The 12592-nt window shown below is 44.1% G+C and overlaps 1 protein-coding gene and 1 non-coding gene across 3 annotated transcripts in view; both read left to right on the top strand.

The window, feature by feature from the left end:
* LOC135055455 (serine/threonine-protein phosphatase 4 regulatory subunit 1-like) overlaps positions 1–12592 on the top strand; it is a 253562-nt gene that overhangs the window by 102285 nt on the left and 138685 nt on the right. The window lies entirely within an intron of this gene.
* On the top strand, positions 9302–9421 carry LOC134899884 (U5 spliceosomal RNA). The gene has a single exon (XR_010173433.1). It is a non-coding gene; the product is annotated as a U5 spliceosomal RNA (small nuclear RNA).

Genomic DNA, 12592 nt, shown 5'->3' with positions numbered 1-12592 from the left:
GTTTGTACCCCAGGTCGCCTCTCAACATGAGAAGACGCCGTATTATCAGGCGCAGTCTTTTCGTGGACAAGCGGGCAAAAGGTTCCTCTTTTCTGCCCCGTGACAGAGGGAGAGGAAAAAGGCTGCAGAAATCAGCCAGTTCCCAGGAACAGAAACCCTCTCCCGCCTCTGCCAAGCCCCCAGTATACGCTGGGGCTTTACAAGCAGAATCAGGCACGGTGGGGGGCCCGTCTCAATGAATTTCAGCGCGCAGTGGGCTCACTCGCAAGTAGACCCCTGGATCCTTCAGGTGATATCTCAGGGGTACAAATTAGAATTCGAGACGTCTCCCCCTCGCCGTTTCCTAAAGTCGGCTTTACCGATGTCTCCTTCTGACAGGGAGACAGTTTTGGAAGCCATTCACAAGCTGTATTCCCAGCAGGTGATAATCAAGATACCCCTCCTGCAACAGGGAACAGGGTATTATTCCACACTGTGGTGGTACCGAAGCCGGACGGCTCGGTGAGACCGATTCTAAATCTAAAATCTTTGAACACTTACATACAGAGGTTCAAATTCAAGATTGAGTCACTCAGAGCAGTGATTGCGAACCTGGAAGAAGGGGACTACATGATGTCTCCGGACATCAAGGATGCTTACCTTCATTTCAAAATTTACCCTTCTCACCAAGGGTACCTCAGGTTTATGGTACAGAACTGTCACTATCAGTTCAGACGCGGCCGTATGGATGGTCCACGGCACCCCGGGTCTTTACCAAGGTAATGGCCGAAATGATGATATTCCTTCGAAGGAAGGGAATTTTAGTTATCCCTTACTTGGACAATTCCCTGATAAGGGTAAGATCCAGGGAACAGTTGGAGGTCGGTGTAGCACTATCTCAGGTAGTGTTGCGGCAGCACGATTGGATTCTCAATATTCCAAAATCGCAGCTGGTTCCGACGACTTGTCTTCTGTTCCTAGGGATGATCCTGGACACAGTCCAGAAAAAGGTGTTTCTCCCGGAGGAGAAAGCCAGGGAGTTATCCGAGCTAGTCAGGAACCTCCTAAAACCGAACATTGCATCAATGCACAAGGGTTCTGGGTAAAATGGTGGCTTCCTACGAAGCAATCCCATTCGGCAGATTCCACGCAAGAACTTTCCAGTGGGACCTGCTGGACAAATGGTCCGGGTCGCATCTTCAGATGCATCAGCGGAAAACCCTGTCACCAAGGACAAGGGTGTCCCTCCTGTGGTGGTTGCAGAGTGCTCATCTTCTAGAGGGCCGCAGATTCGGCATTCAGGACTGGGTCCTGGTGACCACGGATGCCAGCCTGCGAGGCTGGGGAGCAGTCACACAGGGAAGGAATATCCAGGGCTTAGGGTCAAGCCTGGAGACATCACTTCACATAAATATCCTGAAGCTAAGGGACATTTACAATGCTCTAAGCTTAGCAAGACCTCTGCTTCAAGGTCAGCCGGTGTTGATCCAGTCGGACAACATCACGGCAGTCACCCACGTAAACAGACAGGGTAGCACAAGAAGCAGGAGGGCAATGGCAGAAGCTGCAAGGATTCTTCGCTGGGCGGAAAATCATGTGATAGCACTGTCGGCAGTATTCATTCCGGGAGTGGACAACTGGGAAGCAGACTTCCTCAGCACGACCTCCACCCGGGAGAGTGGGGACTTCACCCAGAAGTCTTCCACATGATTATAAACCGTTGGGAAAAACTCGACAGGTATTGCGCCAGGTCCAGGGACCCTCAGGCAATAGCTGTAGACGCTCTGGTAACACCGTGGGTGTACCAGTCAGGGTATGTGTTCCCTCCTCTGCCTCTCATACCCAAGGTACTGAGATTGATAAGATGGAGAGGAGTAAGCACTATATTCGTGGCTCCGGATTGGCCAAGAAGGACTTGGTAACCGGAACTTCAAGAGATGCTCACGGAGGATCCGTGGCCTCTACCTCTAAGAAGGGACCTGCTCCAGCAAGGACCCTGTCTGTTCCAAGACTTACCGCGGCTGCGTTTGACGGCATGGCGGTTGAACGCCGGATCCTGAAGGAAAAAAGGCATTCCGGATGAAGTCATCTCTATCCTGATCAAAGCCAGGAAGGATGTAACCGCAAAAACATTATCACCGCAATTGGCGAAAATATGTTGCGTGGTGCGAGGCCAGTATGGCCCGACGGAGGAAATTCAACTGGGTCGATTCCTACATTTCCTGCAAAAAGGAGTGTCTATGGGCCTGAAATTAGGGTCCATTAAGGTTCAAATTTCGGCCCTGTCAATATTCTTCCAAAAAGAACTAGCTTCAGTCCCTGAAGTTCAGACGTTTGTAAAAGGGGTACTGCATATACAGCCTCCTTTTGTGCCTCCAGTGGCACTTTGGGATCTCAATGTAGTTTTGGGTTCCAAAAGTCACATTGGTTTGAACCACTTAAATCTGTGGAGTTAAAATATCTCACATGGAAAGTGGTCATGCTGTTGGCCTTGGCCTGGTCCAGGCGCGTGTCAGAATTGGCGGCTTTATCCTAAAAAAGCCCTTATCTGATTTTCCATTCGGACAGGGCGGAATTGAGGACTCGTCCTAAGTTTCTCCCTAAGGTGGTTTCAGCGTTTCACCTGAACCAACCTATTTGTGGTGCCTGCGGCTACTAGGGACTTGGAGGACTCCAAGTTGCTAGACGTTGTCAGGGCCCTGAAAATATATGTTTCCAGGACGGCTGGAGTCAGAAAGTCTGACTCGCTGTTTATCCTGTATGCACCCAACAAGCTGGGTGCTCCTGCTTCTAAGCAGACTATTGCTCGTTGGATTTGTAGTACAATTCAGCTTGCACATTCTGTGGCAGGCCTGCCACAGCCAAAAATCTGTAAATGCCCACTCCACAAGGAAGGTGGGCTCATCTTGGGCGGCTGCCCGAGGGGTCTCGGCTTTACAACTTTGCCGAGCAGCTACTTGGTCAGGAGCAAATACGTTTGTAAAATTCTACAAAATTGATATCCTGGCTGAGGAGGACCTGGAGTTCTCTCATTTGGTGCTGCAGAGTCATCCGCACTCTCCCGCCCGTTTGGGAGCTTTGGTATAATCCCCATGGTCCTTACGGAGTCCCCAGCATCCACTTAGGACGTTAGAGAAAATAAGAATTTACTTACCGATAATTCTATTTCTCATAGTCCGTAGTGGATGCTGGGCGCCCATCCCAAGTGCGGACTGTCTGCAATACTGGTACATAGTTATTGTTACCAAAAAATCGGGTTATTGCTGTAGTGAGCCATCTTTTCTAGAGGCTCCTCTGTTATCATGCTGTTAACTGGGTTCAGATCACAAGTTGTACGGTGTGATTGGTGTGGGTGGTATGAGTCTTACCCGGGATTCAAAATCCTTCCTTATTGTGTACGCTCGTCCGGGCACAGTATCCTAACTGAGGCTTGGAGGAGGGTCATAGGGGGAGGAGCCAGTGCACACCAGATAGTCCTAAAGCTTTCTTTAGATGTGCCCAGTCTCCTGCGGAGCCGCTATCCCCATGGTCCTTACGGAGTCCCCAGCATCCACTACGGACTATGAGAAATAGAATTATCGGTAAGTAAATTCTTATTTTTATTGTCATAATTTTAAAATACAACAATTTATGTTCAGCCATTATGAAATCTTAAAATAAATAGTGTGAATTGAAAGTTAAGAAAAGTGAATTAAAATCGCATTAAATCTGTTAAACAGAGACTGTCATGTTCTAGAGAATTGTAAAAAAAAAAAGGGCCGCGCTTCAGAATCAATAATTAAATAAATCATCAAGAGTTGCCGTTATTCTAGTAAAAACACATTTATTTTTCACTTAAAAATATATATTTATCTCAGATAACTGGCACTAGACAGATTCCTAACAAGATATGTGAATATAAAAGTAACAATAATGGTGGTTACTCATGTATCAGATAGATAGCAGTTCAGATTAAATATGAAACTTTGTATCACCCCTGTTCCAACAGCTGTCATGCTCAGAGTAGTCATATATTCAAAGGAATGATTGGAACACTGTTTTGAGGTGTGTGTGTGTGTGTGTGTGTGTGTGTGTGTGTGTGTGTGTGTGTGTGTGTATCTATCTATCTATCTATCTATCTATCTATCCCACTTGTTCATGGGAATTGGTACTTCTCCAGATAAGAATATGAATTAAAATATGAAAAGATGTGAATAATATTATTTGCATCTATTCATAGTTTAATTCATATTCTTATCTGGAGAAGTACCAATTTCCATGAACAAGTGCGATATATATACATCAAAACAGTGTTCCAATCATTCCTTTGAATATATGACTACTCTGAGCATGACAGCTGTTTGAACAGGAGTGATACAAAGTTTCATATTTAATCTGAACTGCTATCTATCTGATACATGAGTAACCACCATTATTGTTACTTTTATATTCACATATCCTGTTAGGAATCTGTCTAGTGCCAGTTATCTGAGATAAATATATATTTTTAAGTGAAAAATAAATTTGTTTTTACTAGAATACCGGCAACTCTTGATCATTTATTTAATTATTTATTGATTCTGTAGCGCGGCCCTTTTCTTTTTTTCTTACAAATCTATTTATTCTTTAATTGAGACTGGAACAGATAAGTCTCTGGGAGTCCATCGCCATCGAATCAGTAATATTTTATATTTGTTTACATTTAAACAGTATTTACTAATAAGGGTTTTTTTTTTTTTTGTGGTTGTTTACTGTTATGTTCGAGTCTGAAGATAGCTCTTCCAATAAAGACGTTATAGCCCCTGCTGAAATGTTTTATTATATTTGTATGATACTGTTAATGTCTCAATTGGAAGAGCTATCTTCAGACACATAACAGTCTCTGTTTAACAGATTTAATGCGATTTTAATTCACTTTTCTTAACTTTCTATTCACACTATTTATTTTAATATTTCATAATGGCTGAACATAAATTGTTGTATTTTAAAATTATGACAATAAAAGTTATATTTTAAATATTAATTGTGAGGTTCTCAGTGCACCCAGATAACAGCTTCTGTTTCTGTGTGTTTGTGACCCAAAAAATGCAATTGAATCCACCCCCCACCCTCCCATATACACAAGAAAACAAGCTCCCACAAAAAGAGTAAATTGATTGTTAATCAAGGATTTTATTTATTTTGTTTATGTTCATGGGATAAATATAGGTTTTCAGAGTTTAATATATTTGAAAAAATGGGGCAGTGACTATCCCAGCGGTCACAGTCCCAGCAGCCATATCCCAGCAGCCATATCCCAGCGGTCGCGGTCCCAGCAGCCATATCCCAGCGGTCGCGGTCCCAGCAGCCATATCCCAGCGGTCGCGGTCCCAGCAGCCATATCCCAGCGGTCGCGGCCCCAGCAGCCATATCCCAGCGGTCGCGGTCCCAGCAGCCATATCCCAGCGGTCGCGGTCCCAGCTGCCATATCCCAGCGGTCGCGGTCCCAGCTGCCATATCCCAGCGGTCCCAGCAGCCATATCCCAGCGGCCCCAGTCCCAGCAGCCATATCCCAGCGGCTCCAGTCCCAGCAGCCATATCCCAGCGGCCCCAGTCCCAGCAGCCATATCCCAGCGGTCCCAGTCCTGGCAGCAGAATCCAGAAAGTCAAAACCCTGATGCATTTTGGTAAGAATTGTAAGCCTAACCATAATACTCCCCATCAGGGTTTCAACTGTCGGGATGCCGCTGATGGGATTGTGACCGCTGAGATCCTTACTACATCCCAAAATTTTTTATTTCTTCAGAGGTTGCTGCTAGTCGAAATGTCTCATGACTTTAGTAAGTTGTATACTAAGCAACTTTCTTTATCATCCACTAGGGGTCACTGGAGTACTCTTGGGATATGGACGGGCGTAGCCGAACAAAGGCACTGAATATTCAAATTTAGGACTCTCCCCCCCTCCATATCCCCAAGTACCTCAGTGTACTGTGCCAGTGTTTTTTCGGTGCTCACAGCACGAACATAGGCTTGTGGTATAACCACACTTGGATTTTTATTTTTTAATTTTTATTTTTAATTTTTATTTTTACACTTAGCACATCCCTTCCCAGTTTCTGGAAAAACATGGGTCCGGGATAGTGCCGCTGCACGGGCAGCGAATGGCGTGTCGGTCCTCACAAAGAGCACCCTCACAGCCACAGGCGCTATAAGAGGAGCGCATGGCGTGTCGGTCCTCACAAAGAGCACCCTCACAGCCACAGGCAGCCACTGTCTCCTGCAAGCTGAACGGAGCTTACAGAAAGAAGCTCCGGCACAGCCAGGATGAGACAAAGAGCTGGAAGAGCTACAGCTGCAAGGAGCTTACAGAAAGCCCGTCACAAGAGAAGCTGGAGGCTAAAACAGAGCTTGCAGAGAGAAGCTCGTCACAGCCAGGATGAAAACGGCACAAGGTATGGGTGTCAGGGCGGTCAGCGCACGCTGCTGCCCTACTGTGTGTGATGTTATACTGTAACGCCGCTGAAGGGGTCCTGCTTAACTACCCTACAGAGCGGCCGCACGTCACTCAGCCGCCGGCCGCTCTCACTGTACCCGCCGCTAAGCACGCCGCTGAAGGGTTCCTGCTTAACTACCCTACAGAGCGGCCGCACGTCACTCAGACGCCGGCCGCTCTCACTGTGCACGTTGCCCAGACTTTACCGTGTGCTAAAGAGCGGCCGCACGTCACTCAGACGCCGGCCGCTCTCACTGCGCTGATGGACCGGCACCAATACAGAGGCGCCGCCGAGAGTCTCCCGTGTGTTAACGAGCGGCCGCACGTCACTCACGGACGCCGGCCGCTCTTCCAGTCACCGCATGCTGATGCCGGACACAGAAACTGGGTACTATTGTTGGAAGGCCCGCCGCCGCCCGCTCTTCCGGACGGCTCCCCGGCGCTATATACAGCGTTCTCCTCCTCTCCCTGCACCCGATACCCATACGCTGCAGGTAACATGGGGATGGGGGAGGGGAAGTAATGCCCATAGCAGCAGCAAAGGCTGCATGGGTTAAAAATAGACACAAGCAGCAAAGGGTTTTTTATACAGTGTCAGGGGCTATAATATCACAGAACTGTGATTATACATGTTATATATATAATATATAATGAAGATTTTTGCTGCCAGAACTGTGTCTGATATCAGTATAAACTGTGATTATATGTTTAAGCAATTTATATATATAATATATATATGAGGCTTTGGTTTGCAATAGGCTATCAGTGGCATAATCTATTCCACGTTTAACCATGTTTTCTGTTATTTTCTGTTAAGGCTGCAAGATAATAACATTAACTGCAGGCAGTGTAATGGATAACTAAATTCATGTATTTTTACTGTATCCTACACCTGTGTTATCATTGTATAATCTGTATAATAGGCTATTAAGCCTATATATTAAAACTGCAGCAAATAACCTGTACGGTGATTTTATGTGAAAACATGGCATGGCGGCCATTTTAATCATTGCTGTGTTTCCAGTTATAATTCCAGAACATTCCGGCCATACACCTCTACTCCACAAGGAGGCGCAGGGGTGTTAGTGGGAATTTTTAGTTCAGGATAATGCTAGAACATTCCTGCCCTACATCTTTAAGCCACCAGAAGGCGCTGGGGTGTTAGTAGGAATTTGGTTCGGGTTTCATATGCCATGTGAACTACTTTTCACATAAAGAACACTTTAGTTTCCTAAAGATTTCCGTAGAGATAAATATGCTGTTCAGCAATAACATATTTATATATATATATATATATATATATATATATGCCATATAATAACTTCATTAAGTCGTGCAAGTGTCTGTCTGTTGCCGATTATGATGTCTGTCTACATAGCGAATAAGGCTCTAGTGCAGACTAAAAATATTTAATTATTTTTTTTTAAGAAACCTATGTTAACATTGGCATTTCAAATTACAAGAGCGGTAATCGGAGTCTCGAAATGACTCTGCCAGCTCTAACAAAAGACAGTCTTTACAAAGGGCCAATTTCCCTTTGGATACCAAAGGGTTTATGTCACTGGTCTTATAATTTAATGCACGATTCTATGTCAAATCTCACACCGAATAGTGCGGGGTTTTGGACAACCATACATAATCGTTTCCAAAAGGACGCGATCCACCATTGGAAGATGCGTTTCTGTCAAACATTACAAAAACCCAAGATACAGTTGGGTCACTAGAATCTATGTATGAAACCATGACGATCACTGTTAAAAGAAGCTGCAGAGTATATCTGTTAAGCTTCTGCTAACGCCGGTTATTTTCATTGTCGCTAGTTAAGCGCGACAAGGCCAGAGCTTGTTTGCTCCTAAAATAATATACTTGTAACGGCATTTTAACCCTTTATAACAAACAGTCACGCTTTGTAACGAAGGGACGTCACAGTCAGCAAGCCAGTGGTTTGATGACCTCTTTTATAATTGTGGAAGCGCGTCTTTACATGTTACTTTTGCGAGATTTCATGACTTCAACTCATATATGTCTCAGCTATTTACAGCTTAAAGTACAAAACTGATTCTGTCGAACGGTTTGGCAATATGTCATTTAGTCTTTGCTGGTTTATAAACCAGCCAATAGTACGCCAACAGAGTCAGAGTTACTTATTCCCCTCTGTTTGAGCAAAACCAAACAGCTCCGTTGCAGTATCAATCAGCAAGTCATTTACTACAGTTAGAAAATGGATTTTCTGTAGTTAGTATTTGCTTTTTGCAGCCACAAAATTGCATAATTGCATTTGAAATTCACAATGCGTATTTACCCAGTCCGGCTTCTTCATCACAGGTTCTAGCGTTTGCAAATCGCCACAACCATTACCCATTTCATTTCTACCGTTGCTTATCGCTTCCGGTATTTACCAAAGTGATGTTGGGATCATAGCTCATCTCACATAAGAACTATGTATCAACAAAGTTCTTCTAACTTGCGCTACTAAAGTATACTGCGGTAGCAGATCAAGTTCGAAAACAATCGCATCTAAGTCTGTCTAAACGATGTCAATTCCTAGGTAAGATTATAAATATGGTAAGTCAAAGACTTTTACCTACTACACCAGCAAGAACAAAAGTACACGCACTCTAGCGGTACATTGGTGTATTCATCTATTAAGAATAAAGATGTGTTTTCAATTTAGTTCGCCACCATTCACTCGCGTTTTCCACAGAGGGACAAGGGTGCTTATACTCTGGACGACAGTCACAGAGAGTCAGGATTTGTAGTTAAAATCAACTCAAAGGTTCTAAAACACGAAAGATTGCTGTCGATAAATGTCCTAGAACTCTGTGCATTTTACAATGCAATAAATGATTCGCTTTCAGTCTGACCAGGCATAGACTCTGGTTTCTCTTCAGAACGAATACATCTTTCGCTTTTTACTAAAGATTTCCGTGGAGAGAAACAACCGTGAGTTTCATGTAATTTTGTTTTTTCATGCCTAGATCACGCTGGCCTTAAGCAGTCAAACAAAGCAACGCCAGTTGTATACACAACAACCAGTGAGAACCAAGAAGCCGCATGGCAATGCAGCAGGTCACTCAAATCTTCAATGGCTCAGTACGCCATTAGGTGAAAATGTCAAGAGATCAATCAGTGAGTGGACATCTGTTAGACAGATGATCTCACCCGTCAGGATTTGGATCTTGAAAACTGGACATTAAATCCAGAGGTGTTTCATATGTGAGTCCACAGAAGGGGGTTGTCCTCAAGTATACATGATGGCATCTCGCCACAATTACAAAAGCTCAGTAGGTGTACAAAACAGTTCACAAGGGCAGTGGCGGTGAAATCTCTCACATTCATGGGGTCATTCAGCATCGTGTATCTGGCTCCACCATTTTCCGCTTCTCTCTCCGTTGCCAAAACGGATCAGAAGACAGTTCGTCACAGTCATACTGGTGGTAGCTCATGGGTTTCGGAGAAGTTTGCTTCTCGAATTTTCAAGGAATACTTGCACACGATCTTAGCCCTCTCATAATACGTCCAACCTGTTACATCAGGGAACGTTCTTTTATCCATAGTTACCTATATACCTATTATCTGTATACCTATTATCTGTGTACCGCAGCTGCGGTTGACGGGGTGAGGGTTCAAACCGCCCTCTTAGAAAATAGAGCATTACAGTATCGGTTATACCAACCATGTAACGAAATAGTAAGCCGCTTAAGGCAGCTCATTATTAAAAAAAAAAAAAAAAAAAATTTTCGTGTGCTTACATAGGTTGTAAACCTCGGAAGTTTCCAACATCATACTTCAAGTACCCGTATTCGGTTAAACGGGATGGGATGGAAAACTGCGTTCATCTGCACTAACAGTGCAGGTATCTGTGTGGTAAACGTATTTTCAAAGACGTTTGCCTCTATTTGCGTCTGTAAACATCTTTCTACAAGGTGTCACCAAAGTTCAGACTCTATTTATCCCACCTACAGCGCCAGGCGATTTGAGGTTGGGTTCAGATTTATTACAGTTTTCATATTTTGGAACCCTTTCAACAAAGGGGAATTAGGTTTCATATTTTTTGAACCTTTACAACAAATGAGAATTAAGTTTCTTACTTTGGAAAACATTTTTCTTCTAGCCTTGCCTTCGGCAAGGGTGCTTCGGCAAGGGTTTTGTTTTCATATTTGGGTGCCTTGTATTCCAAGCCACCGTATTTAAGTTTTCTCATGACAAAGCAGATCTTCGGACGAAATCCGCTTTCGTATTCTTCACATCAATATACCAATAGTGGTTCCTGTGGGGACAGCACATTCTAGAATTCTGAATGTGGTACACGCATTACGCGTTTATATATGTACCGAACGTCTACATTACGTGATATAAATACGTTGTTTGTTCTATATAATACTGCAAACTGGGGTTAGCCAGTTTCTCAGCAGACATTATCCAGTTGGATAATAATGACTACAAGTCAGGCTTACTTTAAGGCTAAGTTACAATCGCCTACGTCAGTAATAGTTCATCCCACAGGTTCTGTGGGAATGTCAGACCCAGCGGGTCGTGGAGCGTCTATGACGCGGCTACATAGCCTTCAGTGCACCACGTTTGTGCACGTTTACACGTTATGAATGGTGGCGCCATCAGCATTCAGCTTTGGCCTGCCTACTGTTACAAGTATCAAACAGCTCTCCCGCCCACGAGGGAAGCTTTGGTACGTCCCAAGAGTACTCCAGTGACCCCTAGTGGATGATAAAGAAAATAGGATTTTGGTACTTACCAGGTAAATCCTTTTCTTTGAATCCATAGGGGGCACTGGACGCCCACCCAGAGCAGTTTTACCTGGGTTGTTTTAAGCTCAAGGGAGCTTAGTAAACAAATTTTACTTGGGTGGTGTTAAGCTCAAAGGAGCTTATGGTAACACATTTTCACCGATTGGTTCAAATTATAAAGTTCTATCGGTTAAGGTGTCAACTGTTTAGTTGACAATAAGGTTACAGGTCAACTTTGTGGTTGTCTGTTATGTTATAGGAATTCTCCATTGTCAATCCTCTCTATATCCTGTTCGCTCAGTAAAAAAACACTGGCACAGTACACTGAGGTACTTGGGGATATGGAGGGGGGGAGAGTCCTAAATTTGAATATTCAGTGCCTTTGTTCGGCTACGCCCGTCCATATCCCAAGAGTACTCCAGTGCCCCCTATGGATTCAAAGAAAAGGATTTACCTGGTAAGTACCAAAATCCTATTATTACTAAGTTGTATATAATTGATGGACTACAAGCCCATGAATATTTGTATAGCCCACAGCATGTTTTTTTTGCTATGTGTATGGTAGGGGAATTAAAAATGCGGCCATCCAGCTGTTGCGGAACTACAAATCCCAGTAGCCCTGTCACAGTTTTGCTGTTATGTACAGTTCCACAGCAGCTGGAGAGCTGCATGTTGTATACCAATGGTGTATGGCAACTTTGCAGTTTGATAAAACATACACATTCATGTGCCTCTTACACGCAGAAATCTTTGTGAATAACTAAAATCAGTCTATTTTCCTATTGGCAAGTAAAAGGAAGTAATAATAAATTAACTTATCAGTGCGGCTGTGGCCCTTGTTACAGACATGACCTATGTAACTGCTGTAGTTTTGCCATAGGGGCCTGACCTATGGCAGAATAACTCCTCCATCTCCCACATCAATCTGTGATGCTAGGGCTGTTGTGTGTACTGCACTGTTCTCGCCATAGGGGTATATTTAATTGATGTCTGATCCTTTCCAACAGAAAGGATCCAACATCTCCGTATTCAATGAGTGGCCAAATCCGAATGCTAATCCGACTTTTTTTTAAAGTCGGATTGACATTGTCAGAAACGGGTCTAAAACCTGTCTGATTTGGCCGCGGAATCCGACAAAACACGTGGATCCGATGCCTATTCCGCTTATCCACGTGATTTCCAACAAGTCGGAATTCCCGACTTGTCGGCAAAAATCCAGCCCCATTGAATTGGTCGGAACACCTTCCAACCTAAAAAAAGTTGGAAACTGCCATCTTTCCGACCAGACGGCAGTTTACGACTATGATTGAATACACCCCATGGAGGGTGTTCAATGATGCCTAGCTTTTGTTTGTCCTCTGCTCACATGTTCCAAACAGGAATGGTAATAAATACTGCTCATGTATAAATGGTTGAC

Source organism: Pseudophryne corroboree, chromosome 3, assembly GCF_028390025.1.
Source record: "Pseudophryne corroboree isolate aPseCor3 chromosome 3, aPseCor3.hap2, whole genome shotgun sequence".
NCBI classification, from domain to species: Eukaryota; Metazoa; Chordata; class Amphibia; order Anura; family Myobatrachidae; genus Pseudophryne; species Pseudophryne corroboree.
This window is presented reverse-complemented; position numbering and strand designations above follow the sequence as displayed.